Genomic DNA, 11559 nt, shown 5'->3' on the forward strand with positions numbered 1-11559 from the left:
ACAAAAAAAGAAAAGGTTCCTGCCCTGAACCATATGCAATGTAAGTAACTAGTTAGTAATAACAGAATAGTTATTACTAACTAAGTAACTATTCTTTTCATCTCCCTCCACCATTCTGTTCTCGCCTTTTCATTCCAAAGTCCTTCCTGCACCCTTCAATACATTCTCCCTCTCTCTCTGCTGTTTCAGCAGTGCCCCTGCCTGCATTTACTCAGGACACAGTTGAAGAAAGGTCAAGAATCATTTCAGTGAGAGAGAAGCAACGCTCCAGTCCTCAGCTGGCCTGTGGGCCATTTGTTGGACTTTGGGCTGTTTCTGTGAATCGGAGCAATCGTCCAAAACCGCTCACTGATGAATTGTACGTTTTAAACCATGTTATCTGCACATGTTTGAGGGCACTTTTCATTTCCTGCCTCTCCACCACAGAGCTAATAAAAAGACACCAACAAACAGTTCCAGGAGGGAGTCTTCATGCTATCATTTGAAGCTGCCTGTATTTTAGTTTTCTCCATAACATGACCCTGCTGCAGCTGTTCAGATAAAAGGGGCCTAAAAGAAGTGCCACCCATTTCTGAAAGGGAGATGGGAATGGAAAATGCACGTGGTTAAAACTGTGATAGCCTGGTCTGCAAACCGCAAGCCTGGTTACTGCAAGTGACCTAGTTAGCAATGGAAATGTGCGTGTGGGATGGGGGAAAGCCACTCAGATCTCTCACACTTCATCAGTATCACTGTGTGAACGCAGCACATTTGGTTTAACTTCTCCACCCAGCTGGGCTCAGTCCACCAACGGCAAGTGTCTCTCTGATGAGCCCAGTTGCGCTGAGTCCCAAGCCACCTGGATGGTTCAGTTTGAGAAGACAAATTCGTGGTGTTCGGGAAGACGCCAGTCCATGCATGTTCTGTCTCACATTTTATGCAATTAACTTGAAAACTGAGCCTGTCAGGTTGTGTTGGGGTGTTCCTGTGGGACCATGCTCCTGCCTTGCTTAAGGGGTAAAAGGGCAGTAAGGTTCTCTCAGCTAGCGGGTCTCTGGCCTTTTTATTGTGTCATGTGTCACAATGATAAGTGTCGCACCGCGAGGAGAGACGACAGCTCGTTCTTTTGCATTAGCTTCTTCCTCAGATTGTACAGGGCTGGAAGACGGTCAACATCACCTCCGATGCATGTCTCGATGGCATTTCCAATCTCTTTTGTGCAGCATGTATGGGGAACGAGCAGCACAGTGACCCAGCCCACTCCCAGGGCAAGAAAGAAGAAAAAGAAAAAAAATGAACAGCAGGATATTCCAAATCCAGGAGCATGTGTTATATTGAAGACTACCCATCCTAGGTGTCTGATCTAGTGGGACCAATAAGAATTATCTAGCTGATCAGATCAATGGCCCATCTTATCCTAAATCCTGTCTCCATCAGTGGCTTAAAAAAGTGCTTTAAAAGACATTATGGAACAGTATATGCAGAGACAAAGCTTCCTCCTTCCTAAAACTCATGAGCCTCTTACTCTCACTTTTAAAGCAGTAAGTGCTGTCATCACTCTTGCTTTGAATCCCGCTAAGCTCCAAAAGGCACTATGAAAGAAGAGGAGAGGAAAACAGGACAGTCTGAGGGTCTGGAAATAGAAGTGAAGAGTTTTAGGTTGACAACAATGAAAATGTCAGGGATCAAGAGGAATCAGATATGCAATAGTGCTGTCGAACAGTTCGGGGAATAACATACTGCCTGTGGGGTGGGTGAATGATGGGGAGACAGCAATATTCAATAATGATTATCAACAGCATGGTAGCAAATGATGGGGAAATGCTACACTGCAGTGGCTATCTACAATGTGGGAGTGCAATGCAACAGAGTTACAGTAATGTGGTGTAACTGTGATGTACTACGACACAGACAAATAATTAGACACTGAACTACTGGGGTGCAAGGCTGACAGCTATAAAGCAGGAACAATAATGATCCTGCACTGGTTGAGAGAATGAAATGGCAATGCACTGAACTGTCATATCCTGCGTGGGTGAAATGATTTTGCCCTGCCACTGTACTGCACACAGAGCCTTCAATCCAAAGCACAGTGAGCAGGGTGGCATAGCAGCCAGACACACACACACACACACACACACAAAAAGACATCAGCGCCATACAAACAAGCTAATATCAGCCACTGGTGATCTTAAAGTTTCTACAAGAAATAGAAGAGACCTGCATTGCTAGAAGAGGAGGAAAGGAGACACTCAAGTCAAAATGCCCAGGAGGCAGGGGGTGTACCTGGTGGGGAACACAGGCTAGTCTAATGGGCCTTTGAGGAAAAAAAGCATTCCAGACTACCAGTTACCCATTTAAGATACTGTACTAGTGTTGCCTGCTGTCCATAAGCACCCATAATCTTTAATGTATTTACCCTCCCAATGGCCCTGCAAAGTATGGAGTGCCATTTTTCTGAATTTATAGGTGGAATTGAAGTCCAGGGATGTGATGGGCAAGATTTTTAAAGATCTTGGTATTGAGTTTAGAGATGGGCATATATTAAAAGGTACTCTGATGCCTAAGGTCACACAGGAAGCCTGTGGCAGAACAGAGATTCATACCTTGGTCTTCAGTGTCCTAAGCTCCTGCCCTAATATCAGATCCTTCTTCTCACATGACATGTAATTAATTATACCTTTAAGTGCACCTTGGGATCATGGTGCATCATGTAAAAAAGTAATACCACCTCCTGCATCAAGTACAGAACATAATAAGACTCTCACTGATTGCACATGCTGCAACACTAAGGACACACTTAGTTTTGGGTTAATCTAAAATATTAAGTGTGATGAAATGCAGTGGATGGGCTCATCAAATAAAGCACCAATCATGTGCAGTAGCCAGTTTCCTACATTGACTCTTAACCAGTTTGGGTTGCTTGAGGTGTGATTTGGCTTCCCTACAAAGAAGCAGAAGGTAGGGCAGGGTGGCACTTAGAGACTGCCTAGTTCAGAAAGGCATGAGCTTTCATAGGCAACAACCTACTTCATCAGATACCAGGAACAGATGGAGCACCTGATGAAATTGCTTGCTACCTACACAAGCTCACGTCTCTCTGAACCAGCTAGTTTTGAAGGTGTCAGCCTGCCGTACTTTCTGCCAGACTTCAGGCTAACGTGGTTAACTACCTTCATTACTAAAAGAGAGTCACTGGTCTTAGAGACTCCAGGACAGAGACATTTCTTAAAAATATAAAGTCAGTTTGGGTTGCAGGAGCATAGGAGAGAAGATGTGAATTATCTGCCTTCCCTAATCTGTCTCCAACTATCATTAAAATGATTGCAAATCATAGAGAAATAGGACTGGAAGGGATGACTGTAGATCACCTAGTCCCACCCCTGACCCAATGCAGGATCATCCCTAACCAAACCATTTTATACAAATCCATAATCTAATCTCTTTGTAAAACTATGCCATCAACCCTGACACAGCACAAGACCCTAACATGCCACAGGTAAAGCAGGGGGGACCATGGTGGCGAACATCCTGCTTTTATAAAAGGTTGGTAATATGCACTCAAGAGATCTCAGGAAGATTCCCACACCCCCCACTACTGTATGAAGGCAAAACCCGTCACAGTCCATACCAGCCTGACCATGGGGTAAAATTCCTTCCTGACCCCAAATATAGTGATCGGTCTGACACTGAGAAGAAGGACAAGACCCTCTAACCAGGAACCTCTGGCTTTAAGTCCCAGAAGAAGCACTGGCCCAGCCCAGTCCAAATTCCTAGCCTTGGCTGCAGTCATAACTACTCCTAGATCATTTCTGACCAGTGGCTGTCCAACCTCTTCTTGAACACCTCCAGTGATGGAGAGCCCACAACCTCCCTAGGGAGTTTATTCCACTGCTTCACATTTAAACAATGAAGAAAGTGAAGAACATTTTCCTGATATCCAATAAAACTTATTTTGCTGCAACTTCATGCCACTGGTCCATATCCTACTGTCTACAGCAAGACAGAAAAAGGGTTTCCCCTCTTCTTTATGGCATCCCTTCAAGAATTTGAAGATTGCTATTGTGTCCCTTCTTAATGCTTTTTCTACAAGCTGAACATGCCTAGCTCCTTCAGCCTCTCCTTGTAGGACTTGTTTTCCAAACCCTTTATCACCTTTGTCCCTGGCCTCTGGACCGTCTCTAAGTTCTCCATAAACATTTTCAGTCTGAGGTCCTTTTCCACTTTAAGGGGACAATGTTGACTAATGAACTGTTGTGCAGCATAAGTCCCTGCTAGGAGGAGTTTGGATTAAATGGATTGATTAGACATCAACAGAGCAGTGGGATGGTCACTCCTATATGACTTGACTAGGGGAAAGTGCAATATATATTGAAAGAGCATAAAGATGCGTAAGAGGACAATGTATACTTGTGAAATGCACTCAAGAGATCTCAGGATTTTTAAACATCTTGGTACTGAGTTTAGAGATGGGCAGAATTTTAAAGTAACATGACATGACATTTTTAAAGTAACATGAGATGAGTGCAGGATAGAGGGATGCACACGCAATCTGCAACCTGTGAATGGAGACCAAGGAGGTCCAAAGGAAGGGTACATATGAGACGTGTAAGTATATACTCCCATACGTCTCATGGAACCCCTCCACGGTACGGGAACGTGCAAGGAAGAGTAACAGTGTTGGATATTTCACTTGGAGCTCTTTTTATTCAAAGAATACAAACGTATCATATTATGTGTGTCTGTCACGGGGGCACTTGGGTGCCCCGTTCCTGAGTAAGGATTAGAGCAGCTGCCAATCACCAGGGCAGCTCAGCTGTGGGTTGCTGGAGTAACCAGGTCGGCCATGTGACCGGAAGGGGGCAGGGCTGGGCCCTTATAAACAGCTAGGCCGGAGCCTGGCTGGCAGTTCCCTTCTGGCAGCCAGCATGTAAGAGCTCTGCAGGAGAGCTAGACTGAGCAGTGCCGCTTGGCACATAGAGGGCTGTATTATGGTGCAGGGGGAGAGAAGCCTGACCAGAAGGCTTTGGCCCGAGAGCCAGGACGGCCGGGACTTGATGTAGAAGCCAGTAGGCTGATGGTGTTGTTATAGCCGGTGGGCTTATGATTTTGGTTGCAGCCGGTTGGCTTATGATTCAGTTGTGTATATCAACCGGAGGACCGGGTGAGGCTGTAGGGGTGTGAGGAGGCCTCACAGGAGATCCCAAGTAGTCCGGGGGTTTCCTGGGTGCCCTGTGCGGGCACCGAGCAGCGCCGGGAAGGCGTGGCAACTTGGCACCAGCGTGGTGCAGTGTGTGGGGTTGAGACCCCAGCCCGAGAGGGCAGTATTCGGCCCAGTGAGGGCCTAGGACCCTGAGAAGGGTCAGGGGGCCAGGCACGGCTGCGTGCCACCTGAGCCCCAGTGCCGGTGAAAGTCCGAGACAGGGCTGGCGCGTAGGCTCGAAGTGAGCCAAGAGGCTTGGAGGGAGCCAAAGGCATGCGCAGCGTGGAGCAGGCCCCAGCGAGGGCAAGCGCACAAGAGGCGAGTGGCATAGGGACCCTGAGAAAGGTCAGGGGCCAGGCACAGCTGCATGCCACCTGAGCCCCAGCGCCGGGAAGCCCGAGACAGGGCTGGCACGTAGGCTCGGCGGGAGCCAAGGGCGCGAGCAGCGCGGAGGCAGGCTCGGCGGGAGCCAAGGGCGCAAGCGGGCGGAAGCAGGCTCCAGGAGAGCCACGGGCACGAGAGCACGGGACCGGCTAAGAGAAAGCCACGGGCGCGAGTAGCACAGACAAAGGCCCCAGTGAGGGGCAAGAGGGGCAGGAGCGTGGGAAGCGCGTGGCCTAGGCCCCTGGGGGGGCCAGCCGGTAAGAGTGAAGCCCGGGGAGTGACGTTCACAAGAACGTCAGGAACAGCTGCAAGGCTTGGGGCGTGCTAAAGGGGAGGTAGGAGGCACGCATAGCCCATAGGGCTGGGGGTGCACCAAGTCACCCTTAAATCTCAGGAGATCATAGGTAGCCTCCCATATTATATTATATAAGATCAAAGACGTGGCGGGCGAGAATTAGAGGGTGCTGATCTCCTAATTGCCACGGCAAGGGGGCGCTAGCGGGATCATGGCTGCTCGTAGGCCCCACTCCGTGACAGTGTCTATAACGGTGATCTCCAAGGGTCAGCACCTATTTATCCTGGTCTTTCACTGTGGCGGTTTTCTCTTAGTGCTTATGGTAAAATGTATTTAACAACCTTTTTAACTAAGACCCCCAAATCCCAGCATAACTTACAGTACAGCTTGGTTCCACAATCTAAATCAATATTCAGCTGAAGAGCAGACAACACAACAGCTTGGCTAAAAGACCCTGTTTACAGGAGTAGTGGAAAAAAGTATACCTTTGCAATTTATATTAATGGCATATTTATGAATAATTCCTACAAAAGTTGAAGTAAAACATCTATAGATGATACAAAGTTGTTAAACAATTGTTACAGCTAAACAGAGTCTAACAGGTTACTCATAATCATTAGGGCTGTGCGAAGCTTCAGTCCCTGATCCGATTTGGCAGAGATTCAGTCCATTTCGGTGGCCAGATCTCTGAATCCAAATTGAATCAAAGGATGCTTTCAACTCTCCAAATCGATTCAGGACTCTCCGAAATAGATTCGGACAGATTCAGCCATTTGTACATAGACACAGCTTTAAATGTTGTTTCTGTGTACCTCTAGGTAGCAGGGGCTCCGAACGCTGCAGTGCTGGGGCAGATGGAGCGTCTCCAGCGTGCTCGGCAGCAGACCCGGAAGTGGACCAGAAGTACTTTCGGTCCTCTTCTGGATTTGCTGCCGAGCACTCTGCAGAGCACCCCCATGCTCCTGTGGGACGCTTCATGCGCCCCAGCACTGCAGCAATCACAAGCTGCATTGCTACCTTAAGGTATGTAGAAAAAAACCTTTTAAAGCTGTACCTGTGTCTGAATCGCTGATTCACCAAATCAGCATCGAGTCATCAGATTCAGATTCAGCCGAATCGAATCAAGGACAGTAATCGAATCAATGGATCAAATCACTGTCCCAGATTTGGGCTGAATCAGAATCGAATAGGGCTCACTTCACACAGCCCCAATAATCATAGCTTGGAACCATCTATAGCACCTTCCACCAATACGTTCATACCTAACTGCACCATGTCTGCTAAATGCTGATTTACAGCTAATGGTCGAAAGTAAATAATTAACTTTTTGTGATTTATAAATGTGACTTTCGTATAAAATATAACCAAACATATAATCGAAGTCACCCAGTGCCAATGAATTGGGTCATATGCAGCCTTCCAAGTGTAGTCAAGTACCTCATTTTTGACCAAGACTGAGACAACCTATTCTTAGGGACCTACTTAACCCACAAAAGTCAACAACAAAAAACTAAATAAAAATTAAATGCCAGCTCCCCAGATGATGCCAGGAGGGGAAAGCACCAGCTGGTAGTGGGTCATGAAGGGCAGTAGACAAGATGGTGGTTGCCCCTTTATCCCACCTCCCCCTACCAGGGCCTCTCCACCAATTTTGTGACTGTCCCGTCCTTTAGCACTGGCTGAGGGATGAGACCGTCGCAAAATGCCTGCAAAAAAAAACCAGTTCTGCACACGACGTGCAGGCTGTGAAAACCCTTTGTCTTACCACGATTTAAGTATGTCCATACCCATTATAGGTTTCAACCTCTAACTGAGTTTCTTCAGTGTTCTTTGGACACTAGAGGCATAGGCAAAAAAAGAAAAGAAGCAAATGTTGGATGATGCTTGCTTTTTTCCCGTTTGAATAATGCCCCGTCTGTGCTGCGGCCACTCACACAGGTGACTTTCTACAGCTATCTGTTAGCTCTGACCCCCTAGTCGGTGAGAAGCTCCTTGAGGGTATTCAAGTTTTGCGATTGGTCACAGATTTATTTCTAGGAAACATTTTTGCCATGTTTGCCCACCTCAGCTAGTTGCTACTGTACATACTTTCCATATCTCTTTTTAGCCTAATGACCCAATGTCCCCCAGAGATGTGCATGCGCACACTCTTTGCTCAGCACCTGGGAGGCTGGCTAGCCATGATGTGGGTGGGCATGTTGCTCCTAGCATCTGTGCTGTGAACTAAAGTAGGAATCCTCCCAGCTCTCCACAGCCAGGATTCCCTCTTTGTAGGGGAATGACTTATGAATAATTCCCCACCGTTTCATGAATTATCCAGTGCACCTCTTCTCCCTTCAAGAGCCTAGGATGCAGCAATGCATTGGCAGCTGTAACAACAATGGCAGCTACTGCCATTGCTTATGTGGAAATGTGTCTGGGAAGTGTATGCAGCAGTTGGCTTGTGAGAGTTAGCAAGGGACACAAGGAACAATTCAGCTCCATAGTGCCAGGCAGCTCGGCACAGACCACGACGCAACCAGGGAGCTACTGCTTCGGTCATGCTCGCATTAGGATCCAAGGCATGGGATCTCACATGCACTGTAATGAAGCTAGATAAGGCACCTCCCTGAGGCATACATGTTCATTTAGGGGACATCCATGATGTGTTGCCCTCACTGGGGTCTCTCACCTGCCAGTTCAGAGCCTTTGGCCCTTATCTGACCCCTCAGCTGTTGGGAACAGACTGAAATAGCAAGCTAATTCGAATGATGGAGCATTGTCTATATTTACAGAAGAAATCAATGCTGCCAAGGAAATAGCAGGTTAGTCTTACATCTGGGCCAAAAAATGAAACCACCAAATGTTCCTTCTTGCACTTTATGGCTGGGGGGGGAAGAAATGAACACTGAATGGGACCCTCCAGACCTACTCCTGAGCTTGTAAACCAAAACCATAAAGTCTGGTTTTATCCAGCTATTTATCAACACTCACCAAAACCAATGGCTTCATAAAATGGGATCCAGATTTGAAAAGCCATCCTCTTATGACACCGTATCTAGAAGAGATTTGCCGTGCAATTATCTGCTCAACATTTACCCGATGGGTTTAGCCCCTTTTCCTGATTGGGAAAGGTCAACAAGCAGAACATGATAACGCTGCAGTCACGATTTCCTTACATCTATGTTATGATATTTTATTTTCTATTTATTCTGGCAGCTTGTTTGTTTGTTTGCTTTTTTAAAAGAAAAAAAAAAGGAAACCGCACACTCTACAGATTATTTGCTGTTTGGGGCAAATATTTGATCTGTGAGCTAGGAGAGGAGTTGGCTAGCTGCAGTTGGTCAGAAGTCATGCAGCAAATCTCCCTTTGCTGATTGGATGACCACAGCTTTTATAAATTGGGAGTTGAGTTTGAATTCCTGCTATTGTAGGGTGAATGAAAGCTCTAGAAAGAGAAGAGGCCAAAATGGGGAGGAAACTGCACGAAGTCTTGGTCAACGTGCTCCTCCGCTCTCCCTTAGAGCATGTGAATTTTTAATGAAAGTTTTCATACAAAATTTCAGAAATGTTCAAGTCTTTGGATTGTCTCTATAAGCTGGGTTTAAAAATAAGTCTGAATTTCTTCCCGCTCGCTCCCCCAATCAAATTTTGAGATTTTTGCCACAAACATTACATTTCTGCTCACTTCAACAAGCACTTTGGGATTTTGGAGAACTTCCAACCTTTTTCTTTCTGGACTAGTTGGCCCCTTACCAAGGAGTCAGTGTTAGTAAAATTAGGCTTCTGTAAATTTTTATCATGCACACAAAGTAACAAACGTGCCCTCAGATCCTTTCCTAACTCATTTAATTGCCTGTGTCAGGGCTCTGGCAAGAGGTTTGGCAACTGTGTTCAGCTGCAATGTTAAGTAAATCCCATGTGATATAAAATATACTAAGTGCATAATAATGATCTGTTTTAATTTCTCTCTCTCATCACACCCACTAATACAAAACCATTGAACATGCACGCATAAAACTAGCTATGAAAGGTATGGCCAGATTGTTATGTATCATTTTAACAGCTTTTTATGCCAGTGCTAATGTGAGGGTTCAGACCTCATCTATCTCCTTGCTGCATTTAGTTCCCCAACCCATGCAAAACACAACATTTCTAATGCAGATGCTTAACTGAACAAGCTAAAAAGTCAGGTCTTATGTGCTAAGCTCTGATGTTTACAGAAAGGCAAAAAACACCCCCAAAAAGAGGCACAGGCATAGAAGAGGAAAGCTTGATTTCCACACTCAGGCAATGCTTGAGAAAGTGTTCTGCAGTTTCCGACAGCTCTAGAGAGTATGCCATGTTATAAAATATGCTGTTTATGAAGATGCTATGCATCCAATGTAAACACACACACTCCTTGCATCACTGTACAAGGTGTGGTATTTTAACAGTGTGACTTTAACAGACACCCGGACCCTGTACAGCCAGCACCTCCAAAATGCACCTTTCCCATCACAGCCTTTTTGACAGTCCATGTTAATAGCTTTACTATTCACTTGCAGTAACTTTGATGCTCCATGTAAAGAAACACGGTGGATAAGGCAAGAGAACTCCCCACATGGACAGCTCAGAAAAAAAACCAAACCCCGTATCAGAGATTATCATCAGGACTTGTACTTTTCTCATGATAAGAAACCAACCTGGTGAGAGAGTAGCCTGACAATGGGCAAAATCGAATTCCAAGGAATAACCCCCCTGACTGCAGCAGAGTTGCCTCCGGGCTGGATTTGGCCTCTCCTGTCTTTAGGTTGCAAGCTAGAAGGAATGAAAAGTAACGCTGCGAATCTTACCTGGCTCTGCTCTGAAAGGCACTCATTCATTCAGACAGTCAGGGGAAAAGTCCTGTTGAAGCCACCAACATAAACTCCTCACAGCAGCATACCGGAGTCAAATGCCACCATGTGCAGTGGCGAGGGTCCCCATCCAGGGGAAGAACTGAGGCTCGGGGCAGGGAGGAGGGGGGTTCTTGGCTGTCGCCAGACCCTGGATCCTGAGATTTAGGCTCAGCCTGCCAGCTGGTGAATGGAATCAAATGCACCTCCGCTCCTTCTCTTACATACTGTAATACAGACCATCCCTCACTGCCAAGTACATACTCTGCCTGCACAAGAGCTGCTCATTTTGTTAACCCTCGACTGGCTGCAGGGCAGGAGAAAAGAGCTCCTCTGTGTTACGGAGTATTCATTCTCTCGTGCTTCCCAATCCATCCTTTCAGCCCATCTCCGAGGAAAGCCCTGCTCCTGAAGGAGAGGGTTTTGGAACGGAACCTGAGAAAAAGAAACAGAGTGAGATTTAAAGGAATCAGACAAAGACTATTTCAAAAAGAAAAAAGAAAAGAAAAGATCAGCTCTGTTGTGCAAACTTAGAGCACAGCCTGAGAGCATCAGAATAAGGGCTTCTTATTCCTCCTAGAGCTGAATCCCCTATTCATTTAGCATGCAGGGTTGGGGTTTGAAGAACTGGTTGAAACCAATCCTGGACTGGTTAGGTTTAGATGTTTACATTAGCTTCATTTCCCAGCCTGGTTTGGGGGAGAGGAGAAGCTTGCTTATTTGCTGCAAACATGTAACAGGTCAGGGAGTATGCCTATGTATTGGTTCTAAGCACTGGACAGGTTTAGGTGTTAAGTTGCTAGGTACCCAAGAATAGTGGCTAGAAGACAGTGATGGTCAAA

At 46.3% G+C, this 11559-nt stretch overlaps 1 protein-coding gene across 1 annotated transcript in view; it reads right to left on the reverse strand.

Annotated features, from left to right (window-relative positions):
* The window catches only part of GRAMD1B (GRAM domain containing 1B), a 213670-nt gene extending 202626 nt beyond the window's left edge, over window positions 1-11044 (reverse strand). The window contains exon 1 of the mRNA XM_019509830.1: window positions 10676-11044. The gene's annotated coding sequence lies outside the window, so the exon portion shown is untranslated. The remainder of the gene's footprint in view (window positions 1-10675) is intronic.
* Window positions 11045-11559: the final 515 nt, after the last annotated feature.

The sequence above is a fragment of the Gavialis gangeticus genome, unplaced genomic scaffold, assembly GCF_001723915.1.
Source record: "Gavialis gangeticus isolate Ggan-Ray unplaced genomic scaffold, GavGan_comp1, whole genome shotgun sequence".
Taxonomy (NCBI): Eukaryota; Metazoa; Chordata; order Crocodylia; family Gavialidae; genus Gavialis; species Gavialis gangeticus.